Source organism: Astatotilapia calliptera, chromosome 23 (genome assembly GCF_964374335.1).
Source record: "Astatotilapia calliptera chromosome 23, fAstCal68.1, whole genome shotgun sequence".
Lineage (NCBI taxonomy): Eukaryota > Metazoa > Chordata > Actinopteri > Cichliformes > Cichlidae > Astatotilapia > Astatotilapia calliptera.
The window spans coordinates 43072795-43079376 of NC_137443.1; the positions used below are offsets into that span (position 1 = coordinate 43072795).

The 6582-nt window shown below is 42.1% G+C and overlaps 1 long non-coding RNA gene across 1 annotated transcript; it reads left to right on the forward strand.

Annotated features, from left to right (window-relative positions):
• The first annotated feature begins 2274 nt into the window (after positions 1-2274).
• Positions 2275-6317, forward strand: LOC145424028 (uncharacterized). The gene is made up of 3 exons (XR_013904980.1): positions 2275-2317; positions 3565-3730; positions 4118-6317. It is a non-coding gene; the product is annotated as an uncharacterized LOC145424028 (long non-coding RNA).
• The last annotated feature ends 265 nt before the right edge of the window (positions 6318-6582 follow it).

The following is a 6582-nucleotide window of genomic DNA, read 5'->3' on the forward strand; positions in this document are numbered from 1 at the left end:
CTGAATCAAAATCACTCAGACGCGCCCACGTAGGCATTCCACTAAAACCATGTTACCACCTTCACCTTTAAACCTGTCGTGAATATAATTTTAGACTTTTCACTTTATTTTGAAAGAACAGATTTGCAGGAAGTGCGGCTGCTGCAGAAACTCTTCACTTTTCACTGGCTTTAATCTTGAAGGTTTCTCCAGATGTGGAACATTCATGCTAAACATTCAACATCTGACGACCGTCTCCGTGTAAAACACTGACAAACTCAAACTTTATACGGTAACTGACAGATTTATTCCTCCATTTTCAGGCATTTCACAATGAACTTGGATTAGTTTGATGATTTTATTCACGTTGGTGAATAAAACCAGCCAAGAGGCTGATTCCTGCAGAAGAGGAGGCAGAGTGGAGGAATCTGCAGGTTCTGTCTCTAACACACAACCAGAGCTTCAATCATAACGAGCACATAATAAAACCATGATCCCCCTGATCGACTCTTTTAGCCTGTTTCCTCTGGATCGAACAGGATCTAACAAACCCCAGCTTCTGCTGGGACACTGGTCATCATGGGAGGAAAAAGATGGCTGCCGTGTTGCCGTTTCCTGTCTTACACCAGGGTTATACTTCCTGTATCTATGGGTCTGAGTTTTTAATCAGAGGATGAACTTAAAGCTTTCAGTCTGCTCTACAACCCACCACCTATCCACACGTCTGCTAAGTGGACTGGAAATCAGTAAAACTTCTACCAGACTTTAGTAAATATTGCATTAAGATGAGCAGACAGATTTTAATCTCAGCATCGTGCACACAGATTTTTCAGGACACTGGAAGAGTTCCTGCCGTGGATTTAGATGTTAGTGTTGTGTGGATGATCCCATTCTGTGATCTTTGTGTTACTAACACTGATGACACCACCGTTATTGGACTCATCTCGGACGGGGATGAGTCTGCCTACAGGAGGGAGGTTGAACGTCTGGTGTCTTGGTGCAGCCACAACAACCTGGTGCTGAATGCCCAGAAGACAGTGGAGATTATTGTGGACTTCAGGACGCACACAGCTCCACTCCCCCCCATCATCCTGTCTGACACCCCCATCACCTCTGTGGACTCATTCCGCTTCCTGGGTACCACCATCACCCAGGACCTGAAGTGGGAGCCCACCATCACCTCCGTCATTAAGAAAGCCCAGCAGAGGATGTACTTCCTGAGGCAGCTGAAGAAATTCAACCTGCCAACACGGACGATGATGCAATTCTACACTGCAATCATCGAGTCCATCCTCACCTCCTCCATCACTGTGTGGTACGCTGGAGCCACTGTCAGGGACAAACAGAGACTGCAGCGTGTTGTGCGCTCTGCTGAGAAGGTGATTGGCTGCAGACTCCCATCTCTGCAGGACCTGTACACCTCCAGGACACTGGGGCGTGCAGCTCGGATCTCAGCTGACCCTTCTCACCCTGGACACAGTCTGTTTGACCTGCTCCCCTCAGGCAGGAGGCTCCGGTCCATTCGCACCAGAACCTCTCGCCATAAGAACAGTTTCTTCCCCTCTGCTGTCGGACACATGAACAATAACCGTATGACTGTTCCCACCACTAACACCCTACGCTGTGTTCACTGCATCATTCCATGTTTGGCACTGATCACCACCTGCACTCATGTATATATCATGTATATATCTATCTACTTAGCACTTTTAATTCTTATTCTTATTTTTATTTTCGTGTCTATTTAAGCGTAATTTATGGCAGTATGTTTGCACTGAAGCACCGCAGCAATTTCCTAATGTTGTAAACCTGCTCAACATTTGGCAATAAAACCCTTTCTGATTCTGATTCTGATGCTTTTACACTTTAGGACCCTCGAGACCTCTGCTGCTCAGCTGTCCTGATCGCTGCCTCCACTTTAACCAGAGGCTGTAACCTCTGATCATTTCACCTGCACCGACAGTAAAACTCTTCTCCACAACCAAACGTGCCATAAACCCGTCACAGCTTCATCATCAGCTCAGTCTCAGCAACATGCAGACGACCGAGCAGCAGAAACTCTGCAGGGAACGTCTGAAGTCTGTTCTTCAGTTTTCCCAGCTCACTGTTTATTGAACATGAGACAGAAAAATAATTTCACCTTTAATTTGAAACTTTTATCGCCTGTGACATGTTTGCAGGAAGTTTTCATGCTGTGATTTAGTGTCACAGCCATAAATATCACACAAGGTAAAAACTTCAAGTCCCAGCATCCTCTGTGTTTAGGGAGGAGCAGTGAAAGTGAAAGTGTTGATCCTCCGTTCAGAGCAGCAGGAGGGGGAAGGTGGAGCTGAGGCAGGTGAGTGTTAACATGAATATGTTTCTTCTTATGACATAAAATAATTCCACGCTGTTCGTGTCTGTGGGTGAAACGTGAGGCCGGTCGGCTCCTCTGAGCGCTGGTTTCCTGTAAGTAGAGAGGAAGTGAGTTTAGCTGAGAGAGCAGGAGGAGAGTGAGAGCTGTGCTGAGGCAGCTGAGTGTTAACACCGCTCTGACATTACTGTGTCTCTGTGGCGGGAACAACAGGCTCCGTCAGTGGAGGCAAAAATAATCAGACTTTGGTTTTTCAAAGGAAACTACTTTATGTTGGGAGAAGCCGCGCGCTCATTGGATAGCGACTTGTCCATCTCAAGTTATTAGCCAATGAGCGCGCAGGTTCACAGTAAGACCCGCCCTTATCACGACGTCTTTTAAAACGAAAATGGCGACAGAAACTCGGTGAGTGGAGTTCAGGCTGACTTTACGAAAGTGCGACGTTTGAGCCACTTCCTGTTCTCAGTGCCGGCGTCCTGATCACCGAGGTTTCTGTTGCTCTGATAGCTGATATTGATTATATCGGTAAACAGGCTGTAGGCAGAAACATCAGGTCTGATCTGAAAATCCCTTCAGAAACAAACTTTAAGAGTTTTATGTCCGTGTGAGGCCGCACGCTGATTGGATAACCACCTGTCAGTCTCAAGTTATTATTAGCCAATGAGCGCGCAGATTCACAGTAAGACCTTCTCACGTCATTTTTTAAACTAAAACATCGACAGTGAAACTGTAACGTGTCCTGTGATCTATAAACACTCTGTGATGAATAATCTGAAGTCATTTTGAGCCTGACAGTAGTTTCCTGTCACAGAGCAGAAGCTGCAGGCAGTTTTTGGCACCTTTATATTTAATTTATTCCAAAATAAATCAATAAAGGTAATAATAATAATGGATTGGATTTATATAGCGCTTTTCATGGCACCCAAAGCGCTTTACAATGCCACTATTCATTCACTCTCGCATTCACACACTGGTGGAGGCAGCTACGGTTGTAGCCACAGCTGCCCTGGGGGAGACTGACAGAAGCGAGGCTGCCATATCGTGCCATCGGCCCCTCTGGCTAACACCAGTAGGCGGTAGGGTAAAGTGTCTTGCCCAAGGACACAACGACCAGGACAGAGATCCCGGGGATCGAACCGGCGACCTTCCGGTTACAGATACGCTTCCCAACCCCTTGAGCCACAGTGCTTCCAGTACAACAGCACCTCTGAGTGTGTGTGTTTACCTCTCAGACTAACTCCACCCTGACATCAAGAAGATGGAGGAAGAGGACGGAGCAGCATCTGCAGCATCCAGCTGTGTGTCTGTGAGGAGTGACGGGGTTACACAAACACCTCCACCTTACAGTCATGGGCCTGCAGCAACAATGTTCTTCAATCATGGAGCTCAGCTGACCATGTAAGAGATCTGCTGACTCAGAGTTTAAAGGTTGTTTATATACATGTATGCTACCAGTGACATCATAAATGATTCCTTATGGTCGTGTTGATTTAAAAAAAGAACCAAATCTGAGAGCAGCTCCAACCCTTTAGTTTAAAATCAGCTGATTTAGTTTTTTTTCCTACAGTAACTTCAGTGTATTTAATCAGAATCAGATACTTTATTAATCCTTAATGAAAGTATGTGTTTGCAGTTACTCTAACACAGTAACAATAACTGACTGAACTAATGACATAATACAATATATATGACAGTGTTACAGAATATAAGAAATGGCTCTAATATATACAAACAGCTCAATCATAAATATCCAGAATATTACAAATGATCTCTCTTCATTTGTAGGTTTTAGTGGACTCCTCGTACTGTGTAGTGGTTTTCATGGGACAAAGGCATTGTATTCCAAGATCTGGGAGATTGTAGAAATGAGCAGCGATGCCCTTCTTACCATCTTTCCAGAAACATAAGTGATCTGGAAGCTGTTAGGCTGACTTACAGCAGCAGCACTTTCTGCACCTGCATAAACTCCAGAACACATTTACTAACAGTGTTTGTTGCTGTGTGTGCTGCAGCTTTGATTTTTTTTGAGAGTTAATATTTTGGCTGATAAGTTTGACTGGGAAACTCAAAGCTCAATAGTCTGTATCAACAGAAATTCACTGCAGTCTGTGTAATATTTGATGTGTCATAATTTATTCCAGTCTATCTTGCAAATACATATTTGTGTTGCAATGTCATGCACAAACACAACTATTAGATCCTTTAGATCAAACCCGTGTCATTCTTTTGGTCCACTGCAGTGTAGTAAGCCATCAAATGCCCCTATTTGAAACTAAGAATATTACATGAAATTGGTTGTTTGGCCAAAAATGGGTAAATGATGTAATTTGGTAAAAAAGAAAAGAAAACAACCATAATTTTTATGTGTTGAGTTTAGAATGAAAGCAATTTTACCTAAATTGTATGATTTAGCACTGTCAATAACAAGGAATTTAAAAATGTCATAATGGGTTTCAAGTGGCCAAAAGCTGAAAATAAATCTAGACCTTTTCATTCAATTTGCATTAACACAGCAAAAATGGTCCAAAAAAAGAAGTGAAGTGGCCACAAATAGCCAGGATAGAGCCCAGAAGGTTAATGCATAAAATGTATAAAATATTATTGATTACAGGGTAATACATTAATGTTAATAGCATCTGTAAGCTTTTTATTTTGAAGTTACAAGTATAAACAATGCTGAGCCTTGAAGGTTTTTTTGTAAGAAGACTAAGACCACAGTGAGGGCGTTTCATTTTCATGGACTTTCCACAAGCCACAGTTTCATTCAGCACAGAGGGAGGAGCACATGAATGTTCTACTGAAGATTCAGATGCTGGAGACAAAACATCGAGAGGGAGGCGGGGCTCTTTGGAGAGTGCAGCGGGGAGCAGTCCTGAATGCTGACATGACGCTGTATGACTGTCATGTTACAGACAAGGCAGTGAAAGTGCACCGGCATATCATTTTGTCTGGAAGAGAGAAAAAAACAACAACATGTAATTTAAATGCAGTTGTATAGAATGCAATCAGTTTATCTAACAATCAGATTGTACATATTAACAAAAGTATCCAAGCCATGCTCAATAATGAAAGCAAAATGGTGTGGACCACAAGAGCGGTCAGGAAATATGGTGAACAGGAAAAAATATTTAATGAAAACACTTTTTTCTCTTGTTGATGAATGAACTGAACTGTACAATGTGAAAATCAACTTTTAGGTCAACAAAGAGACTGCAGAGGTGCTGAAAAGAGGTGCATATTTATAACTTTAACTATGAGGTATATTTAATACCAACATACCTTTGAAGGCAAAGCATTTTTAATGTGTCCCTTTATATGCTCCTCGATCTTTGCCCTGACAGTAGGGCTGAGAGTGGGGCACAGAGGGCAGTGAAACAGCCAACACGTGGTGCTTTCCTGCAATTCTGGCTTGGAGGCAGAACTCCAAATTGATATGTGCATCTAAAACAGAGAGAAACAGATAAACACCATATACACATTTAAGTTCAGGTTTTAGCAGAAATAACACGTTACAGTTAGCATGTAAGAGATTTGGGAGAAAATTCTTTACAAAAACATAATTTACAAGACACTTTTATTCGTGACATACGTATATATTGACATAGACAATTTAACTAAGGCTAACTAACATCTGGGCAAAAAAAGGAGAACAGAATGGAATAGAGAATATTAGTATTTCTAAATATATAAACCTCTTTGTGACAAACTTTACAGTGTTGATTAGGGCTGGGTATCGTGTAACGCAAAGTTATTTAAGGACTAGTTTATTTCAATGGATGAATTTACTGACTGACGCGCAGAAGAAATAGTTCTTTATGGAGCCTAGATGGTGTGAATGATGAGACCAAAGACTGCAATATCTTGTACCAAAAATATATTGAATAAATGGGGGACTGGGGAAATGGAACAAAATAATTAATACAACACACAACATAAACGCCCACAATTAAATAATAAATCAATGCTGTGATTTTTCTGTGCAAGAGTCCTTTTGCTAAGAGTCCTTTTTGGTCCTTTTCTTTTTAAAGTTCACTTTCAAGGTATTCCTCCTTAGGGTCCAGCTTCATACAATGGGGAAATATGTCCGTAATCCAAAGACGGCTAAGTGGGGGAAAAGAGGGGAAAACAGAGAATGGTCCTACCGGCTCGCCACTTCAATATGAAGAAGATCAATTTAAAGGGGGGAAAAAAAAACCTGACCTGTAGGTCAGAAAAATGTCCATTAGCACATCAAGTTCGATTCAGTTTAC